This window comes from Microtus pennsylvanicus, chromosome 12 (assembly GCF_037038515.1).
Source record: "Microtus pennsylvanicus isolate mMicPen1 chromosome 12, mMicPen1.hap1, whole genome shotgun sequence".
NCBI lineage: Eukaryota > Metazoa > Chordata > Mammalia > Rodentia > Cricetidae > Microtus > Microtus pennsylvanicus.
The window spans coordinates 64,744,427-64,753,942 of NC_134590.1; the positions used below are offsets into that span (position 1 = coordinate 64,744,427).

At 41.9% G+C, this 9,516-nt stretch overlaps 1 non-coding gene across 1 annotated transcript; it reads right to left on the reverse strand.

The window, feature by feature from the left end:
- Nucleotides 1–1,322: 1,322 nt before the first annotated feature.
- On the reverse strand, nt 1,323–1,433 carry LOC142833264 (U8 small nucleolar RNA). Its single transcript, XR_012907388.1, has one exon. It is a non-coding gene; the product is annotated as a U8 small nucleolar RNA (small nucleolar RNA).
- Between the last annotated feature and the right edge of the window lie 8,083 nt (nt 1,434–9,516).

The window sequence follows — 9,516 nt, forward strand, 5'->3', positions numbered from 1 at the left end:
CCACACAGACAGACAGACAGACAGACACGCACGCGCGCACACACGCATACAGAGCTGTGCTGTTTGATACCCTTATTGAGCACTTTAGATGTAAATCTTAGTTGAACAATGCAGCAAGTGTAAACACAGAATTTGTTTGTTTCTGTGTCAGGGTCTCACATAGCCCAGTCTGACCTCAAACTCGATATGTAGCTGAGTACAACCCTGATCCTGTCTGTCTTCCTGAGTGCTGGGGTTGCTGGTCCTCAATACCACGGCAGGCTGCTCAAAGGATTTATAAATAGACAGTATGAAAGGCCTGTAAAATTCCCTGTCCATCCTTTAACATGTCAACAGCATGTCAAAATAATATTTGGTGCAGTAGATTATATAAAATATACTACTAAAATTAATTTCCTCTGTTAATTACATTCTAAGCCGCATCAAGACTTTGCTAGGTTATCTCTGAGATTTGCATTAGCATTCTCTTGCTCGGGGCTGGCGTGAGTATAGTCTTATTATCTTTGAGACAGGGGGGTATCCTGTAGCCCAGGCTGGCCTTGAACTTACTATATAGCAAGGCAAACTTTGAACTCCTGGTCCCCCGCCTCCACGTCCCAGGTTGGGATTACAAGCATGCACGGCCGTGCACGCTTGTGTTCATCTATTGAGTAGGTTCTTGGAGACTGGGATTCATTAGTTACCAATCACAGCTACTTCCACATCACAGCAGCCAGGAGAGCCTGGAGCCTGACACAAACACCTCCCTGCCCTTGAGGACTTGGGCATAGATGCAGGACAGTCACTATTTAGTCAAACAAAGGTCAAATCCTATAATGAGGCCTCCTTGAGTGTCCTGATTCACCTTTCATGTTTCCCAAACACCCATACTTTTCATTCTATTGGGTGAGTTTAGCTCCCAGAGCTTCCTTAAAAAAATATTTGTTTTTTTATTTAGGTTTCTCAAGACAAGGCTTCTGTGTAGCTCTGGCTGTCCTGGAACTCACTCTGTAGACCAGGCTGGCCTCGAATTCATAGAGATCCGTCTGCTTCTGCTTCCTGAGTGTTGGGATTAAAGGCGTGCACCATCACTGCCCAGTTGCTTTGTTGTTGTTGTTTGTTTGCTTTTAATGTGTATGAGTGTTTCCTCTGCATGTATGTCTGTGTGCCATGTGCATCCCTAAGTGCTTAAAGAGGTCAGAAGAGGGTATTGGATGCCCTGGGACTAGAGTACAGATATGAGCCACAATGTAGGTGCTAGAAATCGGATCCGGGTCCTCGACAAGAGGAACAAGTGCTCCTAACCACAGAGCCTCTCTTCAGCCCTGTAAATAAATGTGATCACCAGAGACACAGTCAAGATGCTTTGGGCTCTGGTTATACCAAGACTCTGATCATCATTTTCTATCTGCCCTCCAAAAAGAAGGACAGGTAAGGATTAGCGTAGCTGAGGATCCTAGAACTTCTTAAAGACGTATCAGTAAAACCACAGGATGCCAGTTAAGTTACAATTTTTTTAATAACTTTGAACTCCTGGCTCTTCTTTCTTTAATCCCATGCGCTGGGATTGCAAGAACGTGCCACTATACCCGGCTGACTATAATAGAAAACAACAAAAATATTTTTAAGGATATCTTTTTAATTTTAATTGTGTTATGCATGTGTGTTTGGGTGAGGATATGTGTGTGTGGATGCAGGTGCCACTGAACGGCTAGAAGAGGGCATCAGATTGCCCAGCAGCAGGACTTCGGGGCAGTGGTGAGTCATGGATGCGGGAACTGAGCTTGAGTGGTAAGAGCCATTTCTCTAGTCCCAAATACAAAAACACCAACAGTGAGCCAGTGAGAGGGATCAATGGGTAAAGATACTTGCCACCTGTGAACACCCTCAAAAACTTACTTTGCTCAACTGCCAACTGAGATGAGCCTACATACAGGATACACCATAAAGACCTGATTAACAGGGATCCCATACAGCACAAAGCAGTTTGGAGAGAAAAAACTGTGCCCATATTCCCAAATATTGCTTATAAATATTCTTTTACATTTAAAGGGGGACATGATATAGATATGAATAATTTACATTGGTATGGATTTTGCTTTATTGGTATAAATTTAAGGTCAATCTTGCTGTATGTATATTTCTGCTCTTGATTAAGGTATTGTGATTATGTAGTTCATTTAAAAATGTAATATGTAATTAGGAAATATAGGTTGTTAATGGATAATCATCAATAATAGTTAAGCTTGTAGTCGTGTTAGTTAGATTTTCTAGATATGTAGAGATATATTTCAATTAGATAGGCATTCTTCATATTTTTCAAAGAATACAGAATATGGCATTTAAAATATTTTAATAACTTAGAGTTTTTCATGACAGTAAGACACGTCTGCTCCTGGCAGCACCAAGCTACTTCCTGAAGAAGGTGGGCATCGAAGAGGCTCCTTATGGAGTTGGTTAGCCATTTGGGCAAGAAACTGCTCTTGCCTGGAATGATGCATAAGCTGGACATAAAGAACCCACAGAGAGATGACTGCTGAACTTGCTTAAAGGTGAGATGATCCTTCAGGGTTCCTGATTCATGAAAGCGTCTGCAAGACATTCTGCAGGATACAGAAAAAAGTGACTAAACTGTCTTTAAAATTTCCTGCTTCATGGAAAAGTCTGCTGGATACTATGGGCTTGTCGGCTAAAGATGGATGCCCCAACAGTATAAAAAATACTTTGGGTGGCTGTCCAGGCAGCGAGATGTCTCTGTCATTTCTAGAGTTTTGGAAGTTGCTTACTTCTGGTTTACTTAGGTAATATTATATCCTTCTGGAGTCTTTGATGGAGTTGAAGAATAGATAGATAGTTAAAGTTTTCCTTTGTTATGATAAAAGATAAAGTAGATATAAATATTATAACTGTAATTCTTGCTTGATAACTGTTTTGTTATATGTAAATCTACTATGTTAAAGTTAAAACCTTCCTTTTTGTTTAAACAGAAAAAGGGGAAATGGTATAGGAGGTTCTTCTGTCTATGTGTTGCTTTCAATGGTTGAATAAAGAAACTGCCTTGGCCTTTTAATAGGGCAGCACTTAGGTAGGTAGAGTAGACAGAACTGTATGCTGGGAAGAAGGACATTGTGGCAGACGCCATGTTTCTCCTGCCCAAGAGGGATGCTGGTTAGACTCATGTCGGTAAGCCACAGTCAAGTGGTGATACACATTAATGGAGATGGGTTAAACTAATATGTGAGAGTTAGCCAATAAGAGGCTAGAAATAATGGGCCAGGCAGTGTTTAAATGAATACAGTTTCTGTGTGATTATTTTGGGTGTAAGCTAGCTGGGTCCCCCACCTCCCCATCAACAGCCACCACGCTGACTTATCTGAGTCTGATGCCTGGAACACACATGGTGAAAGGAGAGAACTGACTCACACACATTAAATAAATGCTATTCATTTCTCCAGGTAAGTAAAATGTAACCAGAAATTTCGTCTGTTCCCTTGCCAATGGTGGGACTGTAGTTGTAAGTGCTTTCTAATTAGGAAGACTGTAAGTTTTACACTCAGCATCACCCAGTCCCATACCCCAGGGCTTTTGCCGCCCATTGTCCAGCTGTACAATACCCTCAGGGCCTTGCTACCCATGTTTCTTCTGATTTTCCTTATAGCTCCTGAGTTACTGGAAGTTTTCTCTTTGCTGAGCTCCTTCCCTCCCCTTGGATCCTATGATCACTAGCCCTTGGCACTGCTGGGCTATGGTGGGAGCTTTGAGGCCTGGGGGAGCGAAACTGGTTATTGCTCTTGAAGGGGCATTGGACCTTTGGCCTCTTCCATATTTTCTCACTGACTCCAGGAGGGCACTGCATGAAATTGTTCTCGCTATGAAGACTCTGTTTGACACTTCTGGGGAGTTAGAAACAAATGTAACTAACTTAAATAATCTCATTTCTTTTTAACTACATTTTGTTTCTGGACTTTTTAACCTTTCTTTATTCTATGTATTTTTCTTCTTACTCCGTGTCTGACTGTGCAGCTGGGTGATGCCCCTGGCATCCTCCTCTCCTCTTTTTCTTGCTCTCTCACTCTGCTTTCTTCCCTAGATTTCTCCTCCTATTTATTCTCTCCGCATGCCAGCTCTGCCTACCCTTTCTCCTGCCTTGCTATTGGCTGTTTAGCTCTTTATTAGACCAATCAGGTGTTCTGGATAGACAAAGTAACACAGCTTTACAGAGCCAAACAAATGTAACATAAAAGGATGCACACATTTTTGTATCATTAAATAAATATTCCACAACATAAACAAATGTAACACATCTTAAACTAACATCCCACACCAGGCATCGAAGCTTTTTTTTAGACCTTCTGGGGAAATGGAAATGGAAAGAGCTCACAGTCTGCTGCCCTGGGGACTGGGCCTCGGGTCCATCAGTCACACTGTCACCCTTCCTTGCTCCTGCCTTCAAGCCTCCAACCTAAATGAAGATCTTACTTGCCAAATGCTGCATGATAACTAGTGAACTTTGCTCCCACCCACATCAGTCCTCGAGCCTCATATCTCTGTTTTAGTAATGAAGACTAAGGAAAAATTTGTACGCGGGTCAGTGAGATGGTTCAGTGAATAAAAGCACCTGCTGATGAGCTTGACAACTTCAGTTTGATCCCAGGATCCACATGGTCGAAGGAGAGAGCTGACCCTCTCACATTGTCTTCTGACCTCCATGTGTGTGTCATAGCACACTATGTGCTTCCTCCCATACACACACACACTAAGTACGTGGGGGGGGATGTTTTAAATTTGAACACAAATTAAGGCCTGTATTGGGCTTATTTCAGCCTGTCGTCATACTTTGTCCCTATACTATACTCTAGATGACCTAGACCAGTAGGTCATCCTTTAGTGACAGGGTCCTTAGTAGGAGGACCACGGATGAGGAAATAAAGACGATAAGAAAGTTGGGACCAGGAGGTCTTGCATAAGCTGATAGCTCATGCCAAGCAAGTTTATTTACACCAAGAAGCACAACATGTATGATTTGTGAGGGAAAACAAGCCAGAGTGAGTAGAAAGCCATCAATCAACGGTACAAAGTCGATAGGAAGTTAATCAAGCAATGCTGCCCAAAGGGAACACGGAATATCTCAAATGTGTCACAGACCACACACTTAGCTGCCTTGGGACTGATAATCACAGGCCTTCAAGGAGCAGTGAGGATAAGGATGGAGTGATGGGGTGTAGAGTTCCCAGGATCTGAAACCACAGCTCTCCCAAGGCCCTGGCCCCAAGACAATTCTGGTTCTACAAAGCATGCTGCTGGTTTTAGGCAAGGAATTATGTCTTCTCCACATATCAGGGCCTGAGGGAAGCCTGGCTCTAATACTGGATACATCCTAAGTGTTGGAAGGTTGGTGTGTTCATGTGTGGTCTCATGTGGTCTGTGTAGGTGCATGTGCATGTCTCCCTATGGGGGTGGTGGCCGGTGGTTGATGCTGGATGTCTTTCCTCAGTTGCTCTCCACATTTTTCTCTTCCCTAAAAGTTTTTATCTTATGGATGTGAGTGTTTTGTTTGAATGTGATGTAAGTGCGTGTCTGATGCTTTCAGTGTAAGTACTGTGCAGGAGTTGGGAGCCAAACCTGGGTCCTTTGCAAGAGCAACAAGTGTTCTTTAACTGCTGATATCTCTCTCTAACCCCTCTGCTTTTATATTTTAAGACAAGTCCTTTCATTGAACGGGAAGTATAAAATTATTTTTGTTTTTCTGTCTAAGATAATTTGCATATTGATACAAAATCAAAATTATATCTGTTATATTGTTTATGTTCCTATTTCTGTTTACAATGTTTTTGTATACAAATGTAAAATTACTTTGTTATACTGTATGTATGTTTCTACTTCTACTTAAGATATTTTGTATATGATACAAAGTAAGAATATTTTTGTCATATTTCACTATACGTTCTTACCTATGATTAAGATATTTTATATATTGTTTCATTTTCAAGGTCATTGTCCTCATGCTGCAATCTGTTTAAAGCATGTTTATTTTTATAATGTGAAGCTTTAGTCTTTAAGATATATAGGTTATTAAGAATTACAGGTTAAACTGGTGGTGGTGGCACAGGCATGCCTTTAATTCCAGCACTTGGGGGGGGCAGAGGCAGGAGAATCTCTGTGAGTTTGAGGCCAGCCTGGTCTACAGAGCTAGTTTCAGGACAGGCATCAAAGCTACACAGAGAAACCCTGTCTCAAAACAAAAACAAACAAAAAACCCAAAAACAAACCAAAAAAAAGAATTACAGGTTCATAGTCACCCATGTTTGTCATACTTACACTTATGTTAGTTAGGTTCTCTAGATGCACATAGATGTACTCCTCATAGACAGGTAGACTTCAAACACTTCAAAGACCTACAGAATATAGCATTTAATGTTTTAATAATTTAGAATTCTGTTGATGAGAGACACAACTGCTCCTGGCAGCATCAATCTACTCCTGAGTGAATGGTTGGCATCCAATACGCTCCATATGGAGCTTGTTTTCATGCTGGTAAAACTGGCCTATCAGGCAAAGAACTCCCCTTACCTCGACTGCTGACAGCAAGCACGCCGTCCAGTCTGAACAAGCAGGATACAAGGAAAAGTGACTGTTGAACCTTGCCAAGAGAGGGTAGGACAGTCTTTGAATTTTTCTGGTTCTGAAAATGGTCTGTCAGATATTCTAGGCCTACAGCCAAAGTTGATTGCCCCAATGTTGCAGAGAGACTTTGGGTGACTGTCCAGGTCAACCTGTTTATGTCATTTCTTGCATCTTTTGGAAGTTTCTTGCTTGTACTTCCTGCTTACTCAAGTAATATTATTTTCCTTCATAGGTCTTTGATGGGATTGAAGATTAGATATTCAGTTACTATCCTCTCATATTTTAGCTAAGACATTTGAGATACAAGATTTAGATTCTTCAGGATAGAACAGCTTTTGGAATAATCTCTGTTATTCATGAATTACCTGTAGCCTGGGCATTTAGTATGTGATTCTTGCTTGATGTTGTTCTTGTTAGTTGTATTCCATTTTTGTTATTACCCTTTCTTTCTCCTGGACCACATTTGATAATTGTTCTTATTGTATATAGTTTTGTATTAGGTTTAGAACCTTCTTATTTAGACAGAAGAGGGAAGTGTTGTGGGAACTCCTTCTGTCTACAGCCTTGGGGCACCAGCCCTAGGGTGTGGTCTCCTCTGCTAAGTGACAACTGATAAACTTGTGAAGAATGGTCTCTCGCTCTCTCTTGCTCTTTCAGTAGGAGCTGAGCAGGCAGCTTGCTGTTGGTGCTCTTTCCCCTTGGGCAGAACAATTGCGGTGTTAACTATCCTGTATCAGTGAGTGTTTACCCCTATTATATATCTAAATAAACTCTTTTGAACCCCTCCCAGACTCTCATGGAGTCCCACTTCAGGGAAATTCACCGATTCAACGAGGCTGGTTGAATCCATGGATCTCTGCCAGGCGTCCTCACCCCAGTCCTGAGGTTACACTCATGTGCTGCCATGCCTAGCTGCCTACATGAGTTCTGGTGATCCAAACTCAAGTCCTCATTCTTGTGTGAAAGGCACTTGACCAACTGAGCCCTTCCCACCCCGTACCAATGCTTCAGGAGTTCCTAGGTAGAAAATCCATCTAGGCGGTGGTGGTGCATGCCTTTAATCCTAGCACTGGAGAACAGAGGCAGGTGGATCCCTGTGAATTTGAGGCCAGCCTGGTCTACAAGAGAAACCCTGTCTCAAAAAAAAATATAAAAAGAAAAGAAAAGAAAAAAGATAAAAAAATCAATCTAGAAACATGACAGTTTTGTTTCTTTCCTTCCAAAATTTACACTAAAACATTTTTTCTTACGTTATTACACTACCCAAGTCTCTGCGTTATTGCAGGCACCCATGATATGTTCTCATTTTATCTTATTACTGTTGTTGTTATTATTTACTTACTTATTTATGTATATGTGTATGGATGCTTTACTGGCATGTATATCTGTGTACCACCTGCACGCTTGGTATCCACTGAGACTAGAAGTAGGCATTGGACTTTCCAGAACTGGAGTTACAAAGGGCACTGAACTACCATGTGGGTGTTGGGCATCAAAGCCAGGTCCTCTGGAAGAGCAGAGAGTGCTCTCAACCATGGAGCTATCTCTCCATTCTGTATTTTCCATTTCAATAGAATGTTCCTGCGCTAGTTATCTATTGCTATGTTTTAAAAAAATCTTTCTCTTGACTGGGTGTGGTGGCACACACCTTTAGTCCCCACACTAGAGAGGCAGACACAGGCAAGTCTCTGAGTTCAAAGTTAGTCTGCCCAGTCTATGGAGTTAGTCCAAGACAGCCAAAGAATCAACCAACCAAACAAACAAGGAAATAAAGTTCTCACTATATATGTATCTACAGATTAAAAAAAAGATCACCCCGTTTTGTATGTCACAACAAGTATAGGTTTATGAATGGATTGAACGGTATTTCAACTTACACACACACACACACACACACACACACACCATTGCCTAAAATGCATGAGTTCATATTCAGTCCCTAGCACCTACTGGGCATGTGTGTGTGTGTGTGTGTGTGTGTGTGTGTGTGTGTGTGTTACAGTCTCTGAAATTCAGGAATTCAAGTAGCTTAGTTGAGTGGTTTTGGTTCAGGACGCATGAGGTTATAGTGGTAATGTTATGTCAGCTATATTTCTCTGAAGATTTCAGATATACAAAGGGCAGCAGGCTCTGGGAATATGCTCACTTCATAAGCCATTAGGGAAATGCAAGTAAATGTGATGCCACTGCACAATAGGGCAGCTACAGCAGGGCCAGCAACTAGTGCTGGCAAGAAGTCAGAACTCTCACATCTGCTGCTGAGACCGTAAAATCATAAGGCCACTTTGGAGTGGCTTAAAATGTCAGACAGTGTGACCCCCGCTCAGCAAGTTCCCTCGTAGGTGTATACCCAAGAGAAAGAAAGAAATCGTACAAACATTTGCACATGAACATTCAAGACATCACTGTTCATGTCCACCGGTTGATAGATAAACAAAACATGGCAAATCCGTAAAATGGGATAGTATCTAGTTATAAAAAGTCAGGAAATTGGGCTGGAGAGATGGGTCAACAGCAAGGAGCACTGGCTGCTCTTCTAGAGGACCCAGGCTTGATTCCAGCACCCACGTGGTAGCTCATAACCATCTGCAACTCCAATTTCAGGGGATCTGATGATCCCTTACAGCCTCTGTGGGCACCAGGTACACATGTGATGCGCTGACAGACATGCATGCAAAACATTCACACAAAAATGTAAATAAAACTTTTAAAATTTAGAGGCATGAAGTACTATCGCATTCCATCACATGGACAAACTTTAAAAACATGCGATTGAAAGAAGCCTGTCATAAAACACCACATCGTAGCTCTCTCTCTATGCAGCCATTCTCCACATTACGCAACAGCGGTCTGCAGGCTCCCCGGTGGTCCTTGCTGGAAGCAAGGCTTAAGCTACCTTGCTTGTTGCTGGAA